The sequence below is a fragment of the Pinus tabuliformis genome, chromosome Q (assembly GCF_031772625.1).
Source record: "Pinus tabuliformis cultivar Carrire ecotype Pingquan chromosome Q, CPIR1, whole genome shotgun sequence".
NCBI lineage: Eukaryota > Viridiplantae > Streptophyta > Pinopsida > Pinales > Pinaceae > Pinus > Pinus tabuliformis.
In genome coordinates this window covers 907,408,463-907,418,266 of record NC_142296.1, presented here as the reverse complement: position 1 = coordinate 907,418,266, position 9,804 = coordinate 907,408,463, and the positions used below count along the sequence as shown (strand labels likewise).

At 43.6% G+C, this 9,804-nt stretch overlaps 1 pseudogene; it reads left to right on the top strand.

Moving 5' to 3' along the window:
• The first annotated feature begins 157 nt into the window (after window positions 1-157).
• LOC149222411 (nucleobase-ascorbate transporter 6-like) overlaps window positions 158-9,804 on the top strand; it is a 46,202-nt pseudogene continuing 36,555 nt past the window's right edge.

Here is a 9,804-nt window from a genome sequence, read left to right as displayed (position 1 = left end):
TTGTTTGGTCTGCCAGCCGTGCAGTTAAAGTTGGTACAACGCATTGTGCCAGGGACTAAGCTCTTCCTTTTTGTACTGGAGTCAAGAGAGTTGTATGGGATTTTCGAGGCAAGCTGAGGAAGATTACATCTCTATATATGTTTTCTCATTTGAGAATATGCGGAATGTGAAGTTCAAAGATCTAAGAGACCGATTAAAGGGTAGCAGCAGGTTTTTTCCAGGATCAAACAAATTATTACAGATTGCATTGGGTCGCACAGCTGCTGATGAAGTCAAGGACGGTATTCATAAAGCAGCAGGCAGTATTAGGCTTGATCCCCAGATGGAGGCCAGGAGAGTATTGGGCAAATTCCAAAAGACAGATTAGAGCATATGTTCCACTGCAGAACAGGTGTATGGAGTTGCGAAAGGAGGGGTTTTGAATCTTCAATCAGCAGACACAGTGGTCATATATGATCCTGACCCAAACCCAAAAAAAAAATGAAGAGCAGGCTGTAGCTAGGGCTCATCATAATTGTGCCAAATACTGTCATGGTTAACTGGAAGAGAAGTTGCTGCAATGAAGTTTAATGTACTGGTCACTACATATGAGTTTGTTATGCGAGATAGGGAAAAGATTTCTAAAGTAGACTGGAAATATATCATAATCGATGAGGCACAGCGCATGAAAGACAGAGTCATATGATGGATTATTAAGATATCTCCCTGTGATTTATGAGGGCAACCTTGCTATGGTGGATCATCCATATCCAGCTAGTAATTTAGGGGCAGTTTCCTGTTTCTGAGCAGAGGTAAAGGGATACGACAGTAAGGGCTAGTAAAGAGCTTTAAACATCCATCAAGGCTACAGCTGTAGTAATCCACTTGGCAGAGAATGAATCTTGATTGTAATAAATGCTATGTTCAGCATGATGTAGAATTAGAATCCTAATTGTTTTAGGTTTCTAGAGCTGTCAGTTAGTAGTAAGTTGCTTTTATTAGTTAGTTTAAAGGTGAATAGGTGTCATTAGAAATAGACTTCGAGTTCCCCTCAGGTTGGAGGAGGAATCTCAGTCAGGTAGAAGAACTCTATAAATAGCTAAAACAGAAATAGACAAAGGGTTGGATATTTTTTTTATAACAGAGGACTGTTTGGCTTATGTAAAAAGAGCGAGTTCAGTAATATAATAGAACTGCTTTTCTTCTCAGGATTCATAAGGGGTTTCCATGTTCAAGATGTGTGATTTTACTTTGTCCTTAATGTCTTTTACAGTTGCATAGATGTGTAATCACTCAAAATTCACTTATGCTGCTCTGATTTCCTGTACACAATTATGAACTGTGGTTTTTATGAGTTGTATTTTGAACATTCAAATGCCAAATGCCCTGACTTCTATGTAAAGGCAGTATCATTATTTACTGAGGTTTTATTGACTCCATAGGCCCAATGGATAATCTTGTTTAATGTATTTCCAGCAATCATTCTATTCATTGTTATTTCACAAGAGTTAGCCATCTTATTATTAATCAAAATCAATAACCCTATGAGAGAGCCCTCTCAGGCTAAGGAGGCTAAGCCTTAGTCAAAAGATTGGTTTGAAATAGTTACTTGAAGTCTTCCTGGTCAGCAGCCTTCCAGGGCTTGATTTTGAGATAACAGGTAGGATCTTTTGCTTGTTCGCCATTCGCAGCTGGATAGGGGACCATTGCAGTGTAGGCATTCCCATGCACTCCCATGTCTGCTTTGGCAGAACGTTCACGTCTGATCCTAGGTCTATGATCACTTGGTCCATCTCATATTATCCAATCTTTGTAGTCAATATCATCTCCCTTCCCGTCCTCGTTGTGTGCTTTCCGAGCTTCTGGACTACGTGCGATTCTCCTAGAGCGGTCCCAGCGCATCTATTTATGAGTTCCTGCAGCCCCTTTACAGCCTTGATGTCATGTAGCAGCTTCATGCATGTTTCCAAGAATGTCGTGAGCATTGATGGGTCCATTTCTGGCTTCGGTCTGTCTTTTCTTCTTGAAGTGGAGGCATCAACGAATCTTCCTAGCTTCCATGAAGGTTTCCTTAGCACACTCCAAATCAAACTTTGGTTCTTTCGTCGGAGCCTTGTGAACCCAAGTACTTTCTTTAGGCTGCTTTCCTTTGTCATCCCCTGTCATAATTCCACTTTGGATCACAATATTCACATTAGGGTCTTCCTCGTGCAGCTTAGACCTCATCATTTGTAGGTTCTGAGTTGGGGGAGGTTGGAGTGCTCCTTTATCGCATAACTACGCTATTAGTGTGGCACAATCTTCCATCTCATGATCAAACAATGTACAATACAAGCATGATGGACACGTCAGATTTGTAAAATCATGGGCATAATGTCTTGACCCTCAACAATTGTAGCATATCAGTTTTTCGTGACCTCTTCCAGGTCATCCTCCACCTTGGCCTCATCTGCGCCCCTGAAATCTGCTTCGTGCCATCCCTGCATTCTGGTCAAGGGGTCACGTTTCGGTTTGAACTCTGTAGGTAGGAGTCATATTCATTATTAACTCATAACTTCTACAGGTGCGCTCATCATGTCCCACTAATTTATAGAAATTACAGAACAACTGCTATGAATTATGCATGTACTTCTGTAATAAATGGTAATTATCTGTAGCATGCTTTCCTCCTATTTGACAAATCGCGCACCACAATGCAAGTGCTACGCTAGGTCCTACTTATGCCTTCAGTCTCAATGGAAATGGTCCTCCTCCCATGAGGTAATTCACAAACATCGGGAAGTGGTCCTTGTCATGCCCCTGACCCTTGCACTTTACGCACCATACCTCGTCGTGCACTTCTGGGCGAGCTGTCCTATCTTGTTTTAGAATCTGCATCTCAAGGCACAAGTTTTTCAATTGCGTGTGAATCTGCTAAATTCCCAAGTTAGGATCCTGTATCAAGGTTTCGTGCAGTCTCATCGCGATCTCCAAGGCCTCAGCCTAAGTTGTTAGCCTCTGTTGTGACAGCGCGTTCCTTAGATGCAGCGTTAACGATGCTACAAACCATTCACGGTGCTATCCATCCGTCACCATCATGTTAGCTTCGCGAATTGTGCACTTCAGTCTCTGATCCAACTCCCAAGGGGTCTTGCCTGGTAGCATTGTGATTTCATTGAACCCAATGATCGACTACGGCTCTAACTTTGGCCTGCTAAATTCTTTGTTTAGCGCAGTTTGGATATCCACGATCCCCGCATTTGTATTGTCATTGAATGCTTAATGTACCAGGTCAGCACATGATCCTGCAGAGTGCTGACCAATGTTGATTTCTTTATATTGTCATCTGTAACTCACTGTGCTTCCCATGCAGCTTTTATCACGAACCAAAACTAGTCTGGATCTTCATTTCCTACTCCCTTGAACACTGGAAACTTTATCGCGCTTGCCATATTGACTTGCGGTGGTGGCAGAGATGGTATGGGTGAAGATGGGGGTGAAGATGGTGAAACTGGTGGTGGTGTGTGGGGGGGTGGTATGCACGCAATCCTCTGCCTTATCAAATTGATCGCACTTCATGGTGAGACCTTCACGATATCTTCCTTGTCCCCTTGTGGAGTTGAAATCAAGGGGCTAGTTTCTAGTTCTGCACTACCTTTGTTTCTGTAGATTCTCCCACTTCGCGTAGCCTCAAACATCAATTTATTCACATAACCCGCTTTTCACATAGTAGCATTTTAATCTAATCGTTCAAAGACTTAACGTACTTACCTCGCGGTCCTTTAAGGAAGCGTCGCTCTGTCTCGCTATAGCTGACTGAAGTATCTACCGTGAACTTAGTGATGAATCCTCCTATAATTTGATCGAGCCAGTGATCAACATCGCATGCGATCTTATCCTCCGATGCTTCCAATCTATACACCAATTTTAGAGTCCACACAATAGGTCTATCGATCTTGCACCTTCCTTGGCTATCTACTAGCTCCATGATCCACTCGTATAGCTTAGTAGGGAAATATGTGAAGAAAATTTCGTGGATCTCTATGTATAAGTAGTAGTCTAACCACTCTTCTTTTGATAGTCGTGGATTCCTGTTTTACTACGTAGCGAACTCGTGAATCATCCTATCCAACCAATCTTCAATTCCTTTCTTAGTTGCATTCTAGTGATACGACATTAGACATCTCTATGGAGATGCCGGTCCTGGCAACAGAACCATTTGTTAGCTTGTTGGGGCCTGAACCAGGTTCAGAGTTAATTAGCCAAACAAATCCTTGTACTACTGGCCGTTTTGGTAACATTGCACAGAGTGCAGATTGAGGTCTCACCCGAAGTAGTATGGGGGGGGTGCTGGAACCAAGTTTCTGCACCCTTGAGATGTCTGAGGGGTTGATTTGGTCTAAATTCGCGCTGGTTACTTCGCATACTTCCCTAGTCTTCGTGCCCTGATATACTCGCCTTCACGCAGCCCTAACCAGGGGTTGTGGGGCTTCCACGCCCCTGGAGCAGCACTCTGTACTATTTCCCTAAGTCGCACCTGAGATCTGACTTATCTTCTTACAACAGTTAGTTATCTTCGCGTAAATGGATGCCTTATATTATATTTATCTATACAACACATTCATATGAGTTTACACAAAAAATAAACAGTAAACTTGCAATTCATATCCAATAATACATAAACAGGAAAAGATACACAGAAATATGATAAAACTTCTCTTTATTGATGTTTCCAACGATTACAGACTCGACCTGCCCTGCGCACTCAGCCATAGGGGTCCATGCACTCAACTGTGGACTACTAGGCCTCTACGCACATAGCTGCAGAGCCTTCTCCTCTTCTATGACCCAAAGACACACTTTACACTTCGACTCAATCCCTTAGACTCATCATGCTTAGATTCTATTCCCTTTTTTCTATTTTCTACACTTAGAGCCTTGCTCTATTTATACAATCTCATGGTCCGCAGACCATGGGTAAATCTTTCAAGTTGACATTACATTACAAAAACAAGGGTGGACAACCCTATGACTCTATTATGACTTCGCGCTCCGCACCCAAAAATTGTGGAGTGTTTACAAAGCACTTGGTCAAAACTTGGGCTTTAAGCCTCAAAACATGCCTTAGGGTGATTCCACGCCCAACATGAAGACATGGTGGAAGTTTGCTTTGAACTGTGTGAAGCTCTGCAGACTGTTGTAGACCATGAGCGATAACCGCAGCTTGCGATTAATCCCCATTCTTATGTTCATCTCCATGAGCACCGAAAAGATATTTCTCTCCCTTATCCTTTGTGCGTCCTTGGTTGCCCACAGCGAAGCGTACTTTGCTGCCTTTGGAAGGTCCTACGTGATCAACAAGAATTGGCTATCTTCAAGCAACTCCCATGCCACCAGTAATATTGACAATAGGAGCCATGCATAATGGAATGTTTTACCCTGCTCCTGTGCCTCGCGACAGTTCTCGAGGAACTCACCGCATAAATAGTTTTCCTAATTGAATTGGACCCCTTCTGTGCATTGCGCTACTAGTGCAACCACTGGCGTGGACACCTCATCCACGTGACACTTTTGCATCACCTTTTCTGCCAATATCTGTGTCGCGACCTTGATTGCAGGGATTTTGATGTTGTAGATGGCATACCCTCGCTTCTTCTTCTCCAACTTAAATTTCTTTTTCATGGCCTCCACGATGGCCAAGTCATCACTTTTTCCCTCTGAAATGTTTGTTGGGTCCTCCCCCGCGCAAGGTAGCCATGTGATCCAGTGAATTAGATGGTTTGTGATGGGGATGGGCTCCTCCAGCCACAAGAACCCATCATGCAGCAAGCAGAGCAGCTGCCTGATGACAAAAATGGTCACTGGGGTACAGTGTTAATGCAGCACCCAGAGCAGGTTTAGCAACCCTGCTTTCTCAACACCTCTGATCCATTTGTGCGGCTCCAACTCTATTACTCCAGTCAACACATCTCTCTTGTGGTGCATTAGTTGTGCGGTCGCTAAATGCGGGAGCTTCTCATGGTCCGCGAGGTCCCAATCTTCAAATTTTAATACAGGAACCCGTCCCAAGTGTGATCCTTTAAAAATAATGTCGTCAGGGAGCAGTGGAGTTTATAGAGAGCTATTTCTCTCATCCATATCTTTGGGCACCTTGGCTTTACCCTTCTGTGGAGGAAAATATGTAGGCAACCTGGTGAGGGGGTCTGCACCCCGGGTTTCGACTTCCATCTCTACATCCTCCTCCTCCACCGGGATCTCTTCAAACTCTTCCTCCTCATTGGCCTCCAAATTAATGGCCTTCCCCCTTTCCTCCATTGCGAGCTTGGCCCTCAGCGGATTTCTAGGCGAGATGCGCACCAATATCATGGCCTGCTTAGCCTTCTTAAGTATCGGCATGCATAGTGATTTAGGGATCTCAATGACTATCCCAGTGTCCTCTGGGATTTCCACTTCTGTAATTGCCTGCGCGGCTTCCTCAGCGGTCATTGCTCTGGTATCCATGACTTCTTCGAGTGCTGCCATAGTGTGATTCCACAATTCTCTCAGTGTCTTTGGTAATTTCTCAAGTAACGAATTCACCTTCAGAATATCAAACAAGTCTCGGTTCATGAATATCTGAGCACGCAACAACTCATTTCTCAAATTTCCAAGTGTTTTTTAGTGGACAGCCCTTTGTAATTCATAGCACCTTTTGAATTTGAATTTGACCATTCCCCTCACATTCGGTCCATTAATGCTAGATTGGAGGCAGATTTTCAAGAATCTAGCCCATAATGGTCACCTTAAATGCCTGCGGCCTGCTCCATTTGGCCTGAAACCAAGCATCACATCGTGAATAGTGATTGTAACGGTCACTTTCCAGCAAACCTGTGTGCCAGCGCAGCTGTCGCGGACCCTATGACACTTCACCACTATGTGTAGTCCTAACATCACACAATTCCCGGGCAGAGTAGTTTATAGCCTCGCACCTCCTTTTAGCTACCTAGAATGCTAAGACTATGCTTCAATCAGTTGTCAAGTGGCCAGGCCACCTCTGTATGGCTTCAAATGATTGCCATTCACTTTTCTTGGGAATTGCTCTCCATTTAACTTAACCAACTGTAACGTGCCTCTGTCAATAATCTCCTTAATAACATACGGCCCTAACCAGTGCATCTTGAACTTTCCTAGGAATTTATCAAACTTACTATCATAGAACAACAACAGATCGTGTACCTTGAATGTGCATAGCTTGATGTGTCAGTCGTGCCATGCCTTTTTACGCTGCTTTTGGACCTACTGGTGGAATCCAGCCAAAAATCATTCTTCTTCAATCTCTTCCAGCTGCGCGATCCTCTCCTCTAGGGCTCTGCGATCCGTCATATCTGTGAGCGTTACTATGTGTAGACTAGGCACAATGTATTCCATAGGCATTATGGCTTCCACTCCATAGACAAGCCTAAAAGGTGTCGGTCCCATCAGTTTCTTGCATGTCATCCGATAAGCCCATAAAATTGTAGGTATGCGTAGATCCCAATCACTTTGCTGCACATTGCATACCTTGGTCAACGCGGTTTCCAGTACCTTGTTGAATGCTTCTACTGTCTCATTAGCCTGTGGGTGATACGCTGTGCTCTTTTGGTGATACAACTGAAATTCCTTTGTTAGTGCGGTGATCGTCTCATTCAGGAAGTGTGTACCGCGATCGCTCATCAAGATCTTCGGACATCCAAATCGTGTCAATACATGTTCAAATAAAAACTTTGCGAAATTTGCGCTCGTGCAATCCTTCACCGGCTGCGCTTCTACCCAACAAGTCAGATACTCCGTCACACTAATAATGTACTACGCGCCTGTCTTTCCTTGAGGTTTAATAGGTCCTACAAAATCTATTGCCCACTTTTCGAAAGGTTGCAACATCATTTGTGGATTCAAAGTCATCTCGTCCCTCCACGATGGCCTACCTGTCCGCTGACATACATCACATGCCTTGCAATATTCTTTTGAATCTTGATGAATGGTTGGCCACCACAACCCAGCGCGTATAATATTTTGCGCGGCTTCTCTTCCTACATAATTTCCTCCCACAATGCCCCCATGAGTGTCCATGAGGATGCTGCTTCGTTCAAATTCAGGTACATACCTTCACAGTATTTCATCATTCCCCATCTTGTATAGATGCCAAGCAATGACAGAGAAATCTATCACATGTACCACTAATTCCTTCTTCTACTAGACAGAGTATCCTTTTGGCACAGTTCTAGTTGTTAGAAAGTGTATTATATATTCAAAATGTCCATCCACTATGCGCATAGCAAAGAGTTACGTGTCGAGTAATCCTTCCTCCAAATTAGTAGGTTCCTCCCCAGTATTAATGCGTGATAGGTGATCTGGTCCTGTGTTCAATCATCCAGGCTTCACGACAACTTTGAAATCATATTCTTGGAATAATAAAAGCCATCTGCAAATGTACCCCCCCAACATAGGCTTATTGACCAGGTACTTTAGCATGGAGTGATTTGTATACATCTTAAAGTGGCCTCCTAGCAAGTAGTGCCAATACTTCTAGAGCACATATACCATAGCTAGTCCCTCATGCTCAGTGGTGGAATAGTTCTTCTCTGGTTTGGATAGTCTGCGACTTGTGAACACGATAGGTTGATCCAAGCCTTTTCCACCATCTTGCATCGATACTTCCCCCAATGCTATACACGACACGTCGACATGTACATGGAACTCTTTCTTCCAGTTCGGGAAGACTAGAATAGGCATAGTAACCATCTTTTCTTTCAATATATCCAGCCTTTTCTTACAGTCATCGTCCTAGCAGAACATGACATCCTTCTTCAACATTTTTTCCATCGGCGCGGTGATCTGGGCATAGCCTTTGATAAACTTTCTGTAATATCCCATATGTCACAGAGTGGCACGCAACTGTTTCACACTTCTAGGCGCTTCCAAGTTCAGAATCACCATGATCTTCACGGGGTCTACCATCAGCCCTTTTCTACAAACCACATGCCCCAATAGGTTCCCAAAAGGAAAGAGGAACAGACACTTCTTGAGGTCAAGCGTGATTTGGTATCTTCGGCAGGTATCTAGCATCAAGCACAAGCTCGCTACATGACACCTAACCAACCCAAATACAGTTGAGTCATCAAAATAGACCTCCAAGAACTTATGAATATATTCTTTGAATGTCGCAACAACCACGTGCGAAAAGATAGCAGGGGCATTATTCAATCCAAACAACATGACAGTGTATTGAAAGCAACCCCACTCAATTGCGAAGGTTGTCTTTCTCCTATCCTCCAGCGCGATTTTGATCTGGTGGTACCCCGAGAACCCATTAGTGAAAGAATATGCTTCCTAACCTCCTACATTTTCCAACACTTCATCCGTGAATGGAGTTGGGAATGGATCATGCACACAAGCATCATTCAATTTTCTGAGATCCACACATATCCTTATCTCATACTTCTGCTTCTTCTCTTGCACCACCATTGGGCTTACCCAATTGGATTCTTCCATAGGCTCAATGATGCCTCCTGCGAGCCTTTTGTCTAGTTCTATGCGGACCTTCTCCTTGTATTTCGGATTTAAGCAGTAAGGCCTCTACTTAACTGGTTTCATGTTGGGCTTTAACGTGATCTTCATCACTCCTAGATCTCTGATTATTCCTTTCAAATCCGTAAACTTGGTCGAGAATAAGTTTTGATATTCACAAAGTAATTCAACGACCTTATCCACCATCGAATCGTCCCAGTAGTTTCCGATATTTGCGAATTTGGGTTATGCCTTCGCACGAATGTTTACCTACTTAGCTTTCACCGGCACAGTTATATTAGGGTTCTCAATCTGTATTCT